Genomic DNA, 11,970 nt, shown 5'->3' with positions numbered 1-11,970 from the left:
AATTTGGATGAAGTAGGCATGTGCAGCAGCTGCAGCATTTCACAGTGTGTGCGTGACTGAGCAGCATTATCACATGGATCGCAAACGTATTATTGCGCTGTGGTTGTTATATCGTCGCCGACGAGCACAGAGGCATAAGCGGCTTTATTGGGTTCACCCAATAAACTTAAGAAGAGACGAATTGAATACATTCAACTCACTATTTGAAGACCTACGAGCAGATGAGAATAAATTCTTCAATTATTTCCGCATGTCCTTGTCATCTTTTGACGAATTACATATGCGGCTGAGAGACCATATTCAACATGAGAACACTACAATGCGAAATTGTATTCAACCTGTTCAAATGTTAGCAGTTGCACTGAGGTAAGTAAATCAGAGACATTTGAAAGTGCAATGTTTTTATTTCACAATGAAAATGGACATATTTAAAGTATGAACAATATTTGCAATGAACTTATATCCAAAACATTAGGTAACAAATGTAACAAACAGCCAACGGTGGTAATTAAATTGCATGTGTTATGCACCATGTTTGTGATTTGTAAAGAATTTGGAAGAATCAGGGCTAGATTGGTATTTATAATGGGTGCAGTGATGAAAAGTCCACGGAACTGTATGAACCAGAAGACGGTGCAGGGGATGGAGTTTGAGAGGGACAACTTTGAGGGCTATTTATTGGAGGCATGTTTCCAAAATGTGGGTACAATTGAAATGTTAGTGGAAGTTGGGCTTGTTGCATAGGATTTTGACCATAAGGTTGTTGTAGAGGCATTGCTTGCAATAGTGTTTGGTGCATTGGCATAGACTGATAAGGCAGGGGCGAAGACTGCAAGGATCTCCGCTTTTGCTGATTTATATTAGAAATAAGTTGAAGAACTCCCATTTGGAATTGTAAGGTTTCATCTTCGTCTAATTTCTCTAAAGCAGGCATGATCCCCTGAAAGAATGATAAATGTTGATTTGGTTTTTCATGTTCCAGAGCCTTTAGCAGTTTTAATTCTATTTCATCTGGCTTACGGCGGCGTGTTTGTGGCCGAAAATCACCATGTGTGGCACTGGCTGCTGGTGTTGGTGGAGTCTCTGTTGTGTTTTCGGGCTCATTTTCAGGAACTGAGTTTTCCCTAACAGCATCTTCAACTGGGTTGCGTGCATTTGAGTACCGAACTACCTGTAAGTGTGTGTATGTATATGTATATATATATATACACACACACAACAAAGTTTGGTGCCACTTAAGGGTCTGCACAGTTAGTCCGACAGACAGTAGATCTTGTAGATCAACGTTTCCATTTAATGTCTAATTCGGCCTCAGTTTCACATCCTGATGACGATTTAGTCATTAAATCAAAACGTTGATTTACAAGATCCACTGTCTGTTGTACTAACTGCAGAGACCCTTGAGTGGCACCAGAGTTCGTTGTGTATTTGTGAGGTATCTTACCTGGGAGAGCACCTGGTCGGTACGGACTTTAGTGGGAGTAACGGTGGATGTACATTATGTGTGTGTGTGTGTGTATATATATATATATACACATAGTATGTTATGGTGTATATTATGGACTCATTTACTTTGAGCAGAGACAAGAGGGGAATACATTTTTAATCAGTCTTGGAACTATGGCATAGTTTGCGATCCATGTGGACTATGATTGCGAATAGTAACGTGGCGCCCGCTGCAGAGGTGGGGCAAGGTACTTTGGCCAAAGCATGGTGAGCAAAACGAGCCATGCAAGGGGATATGGTGCACGGCAGAGCCGTAACTATGTGTGTGCCAGGTGTGCCTGGCACACAGCGCAGTCGCCCTGAGGGCGCAACTGCCCACATTCCCTGAATTCATCAGCGGCATTGTAATGAGTCAAATGACTCACTACAAGCCGCCTGTGTGCGTGTGCTGCCGCCGGAGAGGAGCAGCTCCGGGGGCAGGGGAGGAGGAGGAGGGAGGGGGATTCTGGAGCTGCAGCAGCACAGTGTACTTGTTGGTGGCGCTGCTGCAGTTGTCCCTCTCCTTCTGCATTGTCTGGACGCCGCCGCTGTGAATGCTGGGATGCGCCTCCCTCATCCCAGCATTCACAGCGGCGGCGGCCAGCCAATGCGGAAGGAGAGGGACAGCTGCATGTGACGCTGCCACCAATTACATAGCGCTGCTGCGGCTCCTGAGTCCTCCTCCCTCCTCCTCCTTCTCCCCTGCCTCCGGAGCTGGCAGCACCGAGGAGCTTGACTGCCTGCCAGCGGAGAGATGGTAAGTATCCTCTATTCTGTCTATTTGTCTATCGATCTATCTATCTATCTATCTATCTATCTATCTATCTATCTATCTATCTATCTATCTATCTATCTATCTATCTCTCCTGTCTACCTAATGTGTGAAAGGTGGACTGGCTGCCGTAATGTGGAAAAAGGGAAATCCTGTCTGCCATAATGTGTAAAAAGGTGGACTGACTGCCGTAATGTGCAAAAACAGGGATTGTCTTCCGTAATGTGTAAAAGGGGGGACTCTGGGGGTCATTCCAAGTTGTTCGCTCGCTAGCAAATTTTTGCAGCGCTGTGATCATGTTAAAACTCGGCCAAACTGCGCATGCGTATGCACCGTAATGCGCAGGCGCGTCGTACGGGTACAAAGAGGATTGGTGCTGGCCGATAGATTTAATAAAGAATCCATTCGCACAGTCGATCGCAAGGTGATTGACAGGAAGAGGGCGTTTATGGTTGGCAACTGACCGTTTTCTGGGAGTGTTTGCAAAAACGCAGGCGTGTCCAAGCGTTTGCAGGGCGGGTGTCTGACGTCAATTCCAGGACCAAAAAGACTAAAGTGATCGCAGTGGCTGAGTAAGTACAGAGCTACTCAGAAACTGCACAAACTGTTTTTGGACCACTCGGCTGCAAAGGCGTTCGCACACTTGCAAAGTGAAAATACACTCCCCCATAGGCGGCGACTATCTGATCGCAGCGCACCAAAAAGTTGCTAGCGAGCGATCAACTCCAAATGACCCCCCTCTGTCTGCCGTAATGTGTAGAAAGGGTAATCTATCCGCCGTACTGTGTAAAAGGGGCTCTACATGGTGTAGTGGTGCTACTGTGCGGCGTAATTTTAATAATGGAGACTACTGTGCACCGTAGTATGAATTGGTATTCTTTTGTGGCCATACCCCTTCCCCATGAAGCCATGACCCTATATTTTTTGGAACGGCTGCGGCGCACACTGCCCTTATATTACATAAGGGGGGGGGGGGCGCTGATGCTGTTTTTTGCACACAGCGCTAAAATGTCTAATTACGGCACTGGTGCACAGTTGCTTGACAAAGAAAACTACAACAAAAAAGTATGTGGAGGACTAGCAGAAACAACCTTGATCCCTGCAAAGTGATTTAACAATATATTCCCAGTTTGGCCCAATACAAGGTTGATTTTAAAAATGTACTGGGTCCGGAAAGTACACAAACACACACACACACACATTATATATATATATATATATATAGATATATATCTATATATAGATATACAAACAAATCTAGAAAACCACAGCACTCGCCACCCCAGAAGCGGGGTGCAATGTCTGCACTCACCACTCATAGGGTGGGGTGCATGCAGCCCATGGCCACCAACCCAAATATATACAAACAGAAAGTTCAGCACTCACCATAGCAAGCTATGATGGGGGTTTAGTTAGTGAATTGGCCAATGCACGGAAGCCTGCATACCGCTCGCAAAGATACCCCATCTTCATGCAGGTCCTACACTATCACATTACGGGGTTAATCTTTGGTTAACTCTTATGAACCGTGGTCACAGGCCTTTTCATGCACCCCTGTGTAATCTCACTTGTTCTAAACCTGTGTCAGCTGCTCCTTAGTAATTTATCAGCCAGTGTCAGGTGACTAGTGTACCTTTAAAAGCCATAAGATGCATGGCAGATACACATTAAACCTAGTGGGCATGTGTGCAGTTATATTATGTGTGATACAGTTGGCAGGTTTTAATTTTTGAGACTCTGTGATAGTGTAGGACCTGCATGAAGATGGGGTACCTTGGCGAGCGGTTTGCAGGCTTCCGTGCATTGGCCAATTCACTAACTAAACCCCCATCATTTATTTATTGATGTTGTGAGGATTAGTGAGCTTGCTATGGTGAGTGCTGAACTTTCTGTTTGTATATATATATATATATATATATATATATATATAGACATATATATATATATAAATGACACAGCTGTATTATAAATCGATACAATAAATCAAATACTAACCAAACAGCTCTTTATCGTTCTCAGCAAGCTCATTGAAATCAGCTTTCAAATCACAGCAAAGCTCTTGCCAAGCCTTTCTGGTGGCATTTCTGTCTTTATAAATGTCAAGAGTTTTATCCCACAAAACTAGTCTGATTTCTACCAAGGAAATCAGTCTCTCAGTGTCAATATCTAGCTCTGCCATTTTCTCCAAAGTATGCCTGCAGTGCACTGATGTGTGAAGAAATGGGGGCGGGTTGTACTGTGTTTTTATCAATAAACCATGTGATGTATGGGCGGGGGAAACACATCGTTTCCGGCTAAAAGCTGTTGTGTGTGTAAGCACTCATTGAAAGTGCTTATACACTGGCTTGGACGGACGGCAGGGGCACGGGGCGGCAGCCGGACTATTCAGTGGTGAGACCCGGCAGCCGGGCCGGCACCGTGCCGTGTGTAAGGACACATTGCGCTGCATGTGTCTTTACATCACGGCAGCGGTTTAAAGCCGGCCGGGTGTTTGCCGGGCGGCGCCAGCCGCCTCGTGTGTTTCGGCCCTAAGGGCTGTAACACACACTCCGGTTTTTCACGGATGGCAAAAAGCCGGACAAACTTTGTCCGGCTTTTTGCCATCCGGGAGAAACCGGCAGAGTCTGTCACACAGTACGGCTTTGAGCCGTGTGTGATGCTGTGCGCATGCGCAGCATTAGACACGGCTTGGGAAAAAACCGTTGTGTGTGAAAGCTCCCCTTCACACACACGGTTTACTGGCTGCAAAGACGGCCAGGCGCCCGCCCGGCAGCCGGACCTTCCAGTGGTGAGACCCGGCTGCAACCCGGCAGCCGGGCCGGGACCGTGCCGTGTGTAAGGACACATTGCGCTGCATGTGTCTTTACATCACGGCAGCGGTTTAAAGCCGGCCGGGTGTTTGCCGGGCGGCGCCAGCCGCCTCGTGTGTTTCGTCCCTAAGAGCCCTTTCTAGCATCTACTTACTTATAACTTGATTTGAGCAACATCCTTTTTGTGTATCACTATCAATATTTATATATTTATACACAGTCTCAGTAGCACTTTATTAAGTAAAGTTATTCCTTAATGCAAATACCTAGTAAGGCAATCATGTGACAGCAACACAATATCTAAAAATTGCAGGCAGGCTTGGCTGTTTGAACAAGCCTGACCTAACTGACTTTGAACATGGTATGATTGTTCATGTAGGACTGAGTGGTTTGAGTATATTAAAAAAGTGAAGTTTTATGCCCAACTCTAGGGTTCTCACAGAACGGTGCACAAGACTAAAACATTCTGAGAACAGGGAAGAATTGTTAGACTGGTTCATGCTCACAGGAAGGTGACAAATAACCACGCGCATGCAAAAAAGCATCTAACTTGACAGGCTGTGCTCAGCTGTTAATAAGCAGCAAGGCCCCTCCCCCAGCTCCTACCATGTCCCAGGATAGATGTCGAACCTTGAACCGGATGTGCTAATGCAGCAGAAAACCACATCGGGTTCCACAACTGTTAGCCAAAAGTAAACAGGAATATTATTGTGTTGTTAAAATTTAAATATGTATGTATGTCAAGTTAGCGAGGTGGGCTATCCATCCCAGCCATCACACTCATTGCTTTATGTAATGAGTGTGATGGCTGGGATGGAAAGCCCACCTCGCTAACTTGACAGGCTGTGCTCAGCTGTTAATAAGCAGCAAGGCCCCTCCCCCAGCTCCTACCATGTCCCAGGATAGATGTGCACCTATTCTTTGCATGTGTTAACCTTCAATGGTTAAACCCATTAATGGTGCGGCATAACATAGTCTACTACCATCAATGGCTCAAAGCGTTATCAGCATCATTGGAGACCAAACCGATGGCCATCCTATTGTGGAGTTACATACAGATTATCTGATGGCTCTTTCACACATGTTCAGTTGTGTCCTCATACATTATTGTTGCAGTCATGCCAAACAGCTGCTCTTGCCGCACTAGGTCGCATGGGACTCTGCTAGTGTGGGTGTCATTTTACTCAAACGTGTTTCAGTTGCAATGCGATATAGCTAGGATGCACCAGGAAACTGTGCTGATTCATTTCCATGCCAAGTTCCGTTGTGCTTCTTATACAGAGTCTGGCCCTCATTCCGAGTTGTTCGCACGGTAATTTTCTTCGCATCGCAGCGATTTTCCGCTAATTGCGCATGCGCAATGTTCGCACTGCGACTGCGCCAAGTAAATTTGCTAAGAAGTTTGGTATTTTACTCACGGCATTACAAGGTTTTTTCTTCGTTCTGGTGATCGTAGTGTGATTGACAGGAAATGGGTGTTTCTGGGCGGAAACTGGCCGTTTTATGGGTGTGTGTGAAAAAACGCTGCCGTTTCTGGGAAAAACGCGGGAGTGTCTGGAGAAACGGAGGAGTGTCTGGGCGAACGCTGGGTGTGTTTGTGACGTCAAACCAGGAACGAAACTGACTGAACTGATCGCAGTGGCAGAGTAAGTATCGAGCTACTCAGAAACTGCAAAGAAATTTCTATTCGCAATTTAGAGAATCTTTCGTTCGCAATTTTGCTAAGCTAAGATTCACTCCCAGTAGGCGGCGGCTTAGCGTGTGCAATGCTGCTAAAAGCAGCTTGCGAGAGAACAACTCGGAATGAGGGCCTCTGTCGCACACACAGTATGCTAGTGTTGCATATCAAATGAATCAGCACAGTCTCCATGTGCATCATAGCTGCATCACATTGCAACTAAGACACATCACATGACGTATTGAGGCTAGTTGTATGAGGACATATCTGTATATATTAAGGTATGCAATATTAAGAACTGAATATTCTATTAATTAAACATGCTACACTATACAGTATACTTTCCATTTATTTGGAGGTACACCTCATCCTGATAAGAATACTGAATATAACACTGTTATCAATGAGAACTTTATTAACTTCCATTCGGCATACACACATTGACTAGAAATATAAAATATACAAGTTTTATAACTTTTAGGGGGCAATTCAATTGATTAATGGGCGCCCTTTGGAAGCAATTCACTTATGCAGCCATATGGGCGCGCATGCTGCTGGCGTCGACATTTGTACTCGTAGCCCCCGAGCTGTGAGCAGAAATGTGTGAAAAGTATCCCAAACTGTGCTTTACTTGGGTTTACTTGGCTAAACCTGGCACTTCTGGGCGTGATCAGCATGATAAAACAATGGGCGCTAAAATAATTGCATACTACCCCATCTAAAGTGACAGGGGTAATGTAATTATGTGCGCACATTAAACAACTGTATCGCCTCCATTATGTACTATGGGCCTAATTCAGCATGGATCATAGATGTGCGAAAAAAATAGGATTTTAGTACCTACCGGTAAATCCTTTTCTCCTAGTCCGTAGAGGATGCTGGGGACTCCAAAAGAACCATGGGGTATAGACGGGATCCACAGGAGCTTGGGCACACTAAAAAGACTTTGACTGGGTGTGAACTGGCTCCTCCCTCTATGCCCCTCCCCCAGACCTCAGTTATAGGAACTGTGCCCAGGAGAGACGGACATTTAGAGGAAAGGATTTTTGTTAAACTAAGGGCGAGAAACGTACCAGCCCACACCATAAACATACCGTACAACCGGAGTAACAGGAAACCAGATAACAGTATGAACTAACAACAGCAACAAGCTGAATATAACTGATACACAACCCACGTGTAACCAAAAATAACCAGTATCAATACAACTGTAAGGAACAGTCCGCACTGGGATGGGCGCCCAGCATCCCCTACGGACTAGGAGAAAAGGATTTACCGGTAGGTATTAAAATCCTATTTTCTCTTACGTCCTAGAGGATGCTGGGGACTCCAAAAGGACCATGGGGTCTATACCAAAGCTCCAGACCTGGCGGGAGAGTGCGGACGACTCTGCAGCACCGATTGAGCAAACATGAGGTCCTCATCAGCCAGGGTATCAAACTTGTAGAACTTAGCAAAAGTGTTTGAACCCGACCACGTGTAACGATTTCTAGAGTTCTCTGTGTGTGCGTGCTTGGAAAGATGTCAGCTGAAGCCAGGTGAAAATTAAGTAAAGTTTATTGTGGAAAAAGTGGTGGTAAAAATAAATATAAACTGGATGCTTGATTACATGGAACAAAACACGATAAATGGAATATTTCAGGTTAAACATAGATGCAAAATAAACATGAAGAAATCCGGGTTTAAATCAAGCAGGGGAAAAATAACATACCAAAAATGAAGTGATCAGGCAGGAATGGAAACAAACTGCAAATAATAGTCCAGAAATGTAGATGTTGAACTGGCAGGGTAAGAAGTCCAGAAGCAAGGCACATGCGTTTTAGCAAACTGCAGGGAAGTCTCCAAGAAGCAAATAAGGCAGAATCTGGACAGGGTTACTGGAGAGAGCCCAGTCTCACTCCATACGGAACCGCAATGATCTGCAACTAAGTGCCTGTGAGCTGGAGTTAAATAGCAGCAGGGTGTTGGGCTCCAGGTGCACACAATCAGGTAATTACCCTGCAGAGGCAGTGTGCAACTGCCATTCAGACCTGAGGCAACAAGTGAGACCCCTAGAGGCAGGAATGAGGTAATGCAAGGCAAAACAAAACACAAATATTCCTAACATTATCCCCCCCTTAAACAGGCGGATTCCAGACGCCTCAAAGTTCACCTTCTCTTCTTTTTTCCTTTTTTCTTTCTGGGTTGCCTAACCCTATTTGAAGGTGTCACAAAGACACTATTAGGCAATACAGGTCCATCAAAAACGAGTCTCGGATCATCCAGAAGCTCACTCTCAGAGTCGGAGCCACCACCCAGCGGTAGAACTGACCTCTTATTTTCCTGGATGGAATCAAGAGCGGATGGTAAACTTGTAGATGTTAAACTTGCCGAGCAATCTGCGTGAACACCTAGAGATACCTGCCCACATCTGAAAAACTGAGGGTGCTCCCCAGACTGCAAAGGCAGGTTCTCAGAGGGGCACACCTTAGTAGATTCATCTAGGAGCGTGAGGACAGTTGGTGGACTGAATCTTTCGGTCACAGCCTTGAGGAAACCGGGCAAATCTTGTAACACTGGATCTCCCTTATCTATAAGACCATTTACCCACTTCAAGGCCCTCCTTCTGAATCTCATACATACGTTAGCAATGATATCAATAGGGGACAAGTCATCAAAACTCAGATAATATCTGAAGAGAGCTAAACAGTGAGAGATATTTCCATAAAAGTAAGGCAGATCCTCGGGCAAATCTTGGATCTCGGGCATGGCAGGCACCTCTATCTGGTGTTGGGCAGGCGGAACCCCCTCCTGGGGCTGGGCAGGCGGAACCCCCTCCTGGGGCTGGGCAGGCGGAACCCCCTCCTGGGGCTGGACAGGCGGAACCCCCTCCTGGGGCTGGACAGGCGGAACCCCCTCCTGGGGCTGGACAGGCGGAACCCCCTCCTGGGGCTGGACAGGCGGAACCCCCTCCTGGGGCTGGACAGGCAGAACCCCCTCCTGGGGCTGGACAGGCAGAACCCCCTCCTGGGGCTGGACAGGCAGAGCCCCCTCCTGGGGCTGGACAGGCCTTGGCCGGACCTCTGGCAAGGTGGACACCTCTCGGACCTCTGGCAAGGCGGGCACCTCTCGGACCTCTGGCAAGGCGTGGACCTCTGGCAAGGCGGGCACCTCTCGGACCTCTGGCAAGGCGAGCACCTCTCGGACCTCTGGCAAGGCGTGGACCTCTGGCAAGGCGGGCACCTCTCGGACCTCTGGCAAGGCGGGCACCTCTCGGACCTCTGGCGAAGCGGGCACCTCTCGGACCTCTGGCGAAGCGGGCACCTCTCGGACCTCTGGCGAAGCGGGCACCTCTCGGACCTCTGGCGAAGCGGGCACCTCTCGGACCTCTGGCGAAGCGGGCACCTCTCGGACCTCTGGCGAAGCGGGCACCTCTCGGACCTCTGGCGAAGCGGGCACCTCTCGGACCTCATGCCGTGAGGCAAGGGCAACGGGGACCTCATGCCGTGAGGCAAGGGCAACGGGGACCTCATGCCGTGAGGCAAGGGCAACGGGGACCTCATGCCGTGAGGCAAGGGCAGCGGGGACCTCATGCCGTGAGGCAAGGGCAGCGGGGACCTCATGCCGTGAGGCAAGGGCAGCGGGGACCTCATGCCGTGAGGCAAGGGCAGCGGGGACCTCATGCCGTGAGGCAAGGGCAGCGGGGACCTCATGCCGTGAGGCAAGGGCAGCGGGGACCTCATGCCGTGAGGCAAGGGCAGCAGGGACCTCATGCCGTGAGGCAAGGGCAGCAGGGACCTCATGCCCGAAGGCAAGGGCAGCAGGGACCTCATGCCCGAAGGCAAGGGCAGCAGGGACCTCATGCCCAAAGGCAAGGGCAGCAGGGACCTCATGCCCAAAGGCAAGGGCAGCAGGGACCTCATGCCCAAAGGCAAGGGCAGCAGGGACCTCATGCCCAAAGGCAAGGGCAGCAGGGACCTCATGCCCAAAGGCAAGGGCAGCAGGGACCTCATGCCCAAAGGCAAGGGCAGCAGGGACCTCATGCCCAAAGGCAAGGGCAGCAGGGACCTCATGCCCGAAGGCAAGGGCAGCAGGGACCTCATGCCCGAAGGCAAGGGCAGCAGGGACCTCATGCCCGAAGGCAAGGGCAGCAGGGACCTCATGCCCGAAGGCAAGGGCAGCAGGGACCTCATGCCCGAAGGCAAGGGCAGCAGGGACCTCATGCCCGAAGGCAAGGGCAGCAGGGACCGACACCCCTCCTGGGGTCGCAGGGCCCGACACCCCTCCTGGGGTCGCAGGGCCGGACACCCCTCCTGGGGTCGCAGGGCCGGACACCCCTCCTGGGGTCGCAGGGCCGGACACCCCTCCTGGGGTCGCAGGGCCGGACACCCCTCCTGGGGTCGCAGGGCCGGACACCCCTCCTGGGGTCGCAGGGCCGGACACCCCTCCTGGGGTCGCAGGGCCGGACACCCCTCCTGGGGTCGCAGGGCCGGACACCCCTCCTGGGGTCGCAGGGCCGGACACCCCTCCTGGAGTCGCTGGGCCGGACACCCCTCCTGGAGTCGCTGGGCCGGACACCCCTCCTGGGGTCGCTGGGCCGGACACCCCTCCTGGGGTCTCTGGGCCGGACACCCCTCCTGGGGTCGCTTGGCCGGACACCCCTCCTGGGGTCGCTTGGCCGGACACCCCTCCTGGGGTCGCTTGGCCGGACACCCCTCCTGGGGTCGCTTGGCCGTACACCCCTCCTTTCGAAATTTGAGCACCACAGTGGCATAACTGAGCAGAATTTGGCACTATGGCAGAATGAGGAAAGCTCTTTTTATGTTTGCGAGCAGGACATAACTGAATAAAATGTCCCGACCTGCCGCAATAAAAACAGAGCTTCTTATCCCTTCTATGTCTCCTTTCTTCCTCAGAGAGACTGGGTCGTGGAAAACTCCAAAACTTGCCTTTGCTTACGCTAGAAAAACAGCAGCCAGAATTGAGAGTACCAGACTGATCTTTTCCCCTTTTTTCCTGCGTCTCCTTAAAGGGAGCAGGTAACCTTACTGAATCTTCAGGCAGAGCAGACAGTATCTCTGAAGATAGGATTTGAATACCCTCCAGTTTCTCTCTGAAATCCACCAGCAATGCAGAACTCAAAAACGGCAAAAACTTGAGAGGCAGGGAACCTTTCTGAAGTGAAGCCATTTTATGAGATTCAGCTGAATCAAAACAAAACTCCTGCACACGTTTATTTTGGCAGA

The sequence above is a fragment of the Pseudophryne corroboree genome, chromosome 1 (genome assembly GCF_028390025.1).
Source record: "Pseudophryne corroboree isolate aPseCor3 chromosome 1, aPseCor3.hap2, whole genome shotgun sequence".
Taxonomy (NCBI): Eukaryota; Metazoa; Chordata; class Amphibia; order Anura; family Myobatrachidae; genus Pseudophryne; species Pseudophryne corroboree.
Note: the sequence above shows the minus strand (reverse complement) of the source record.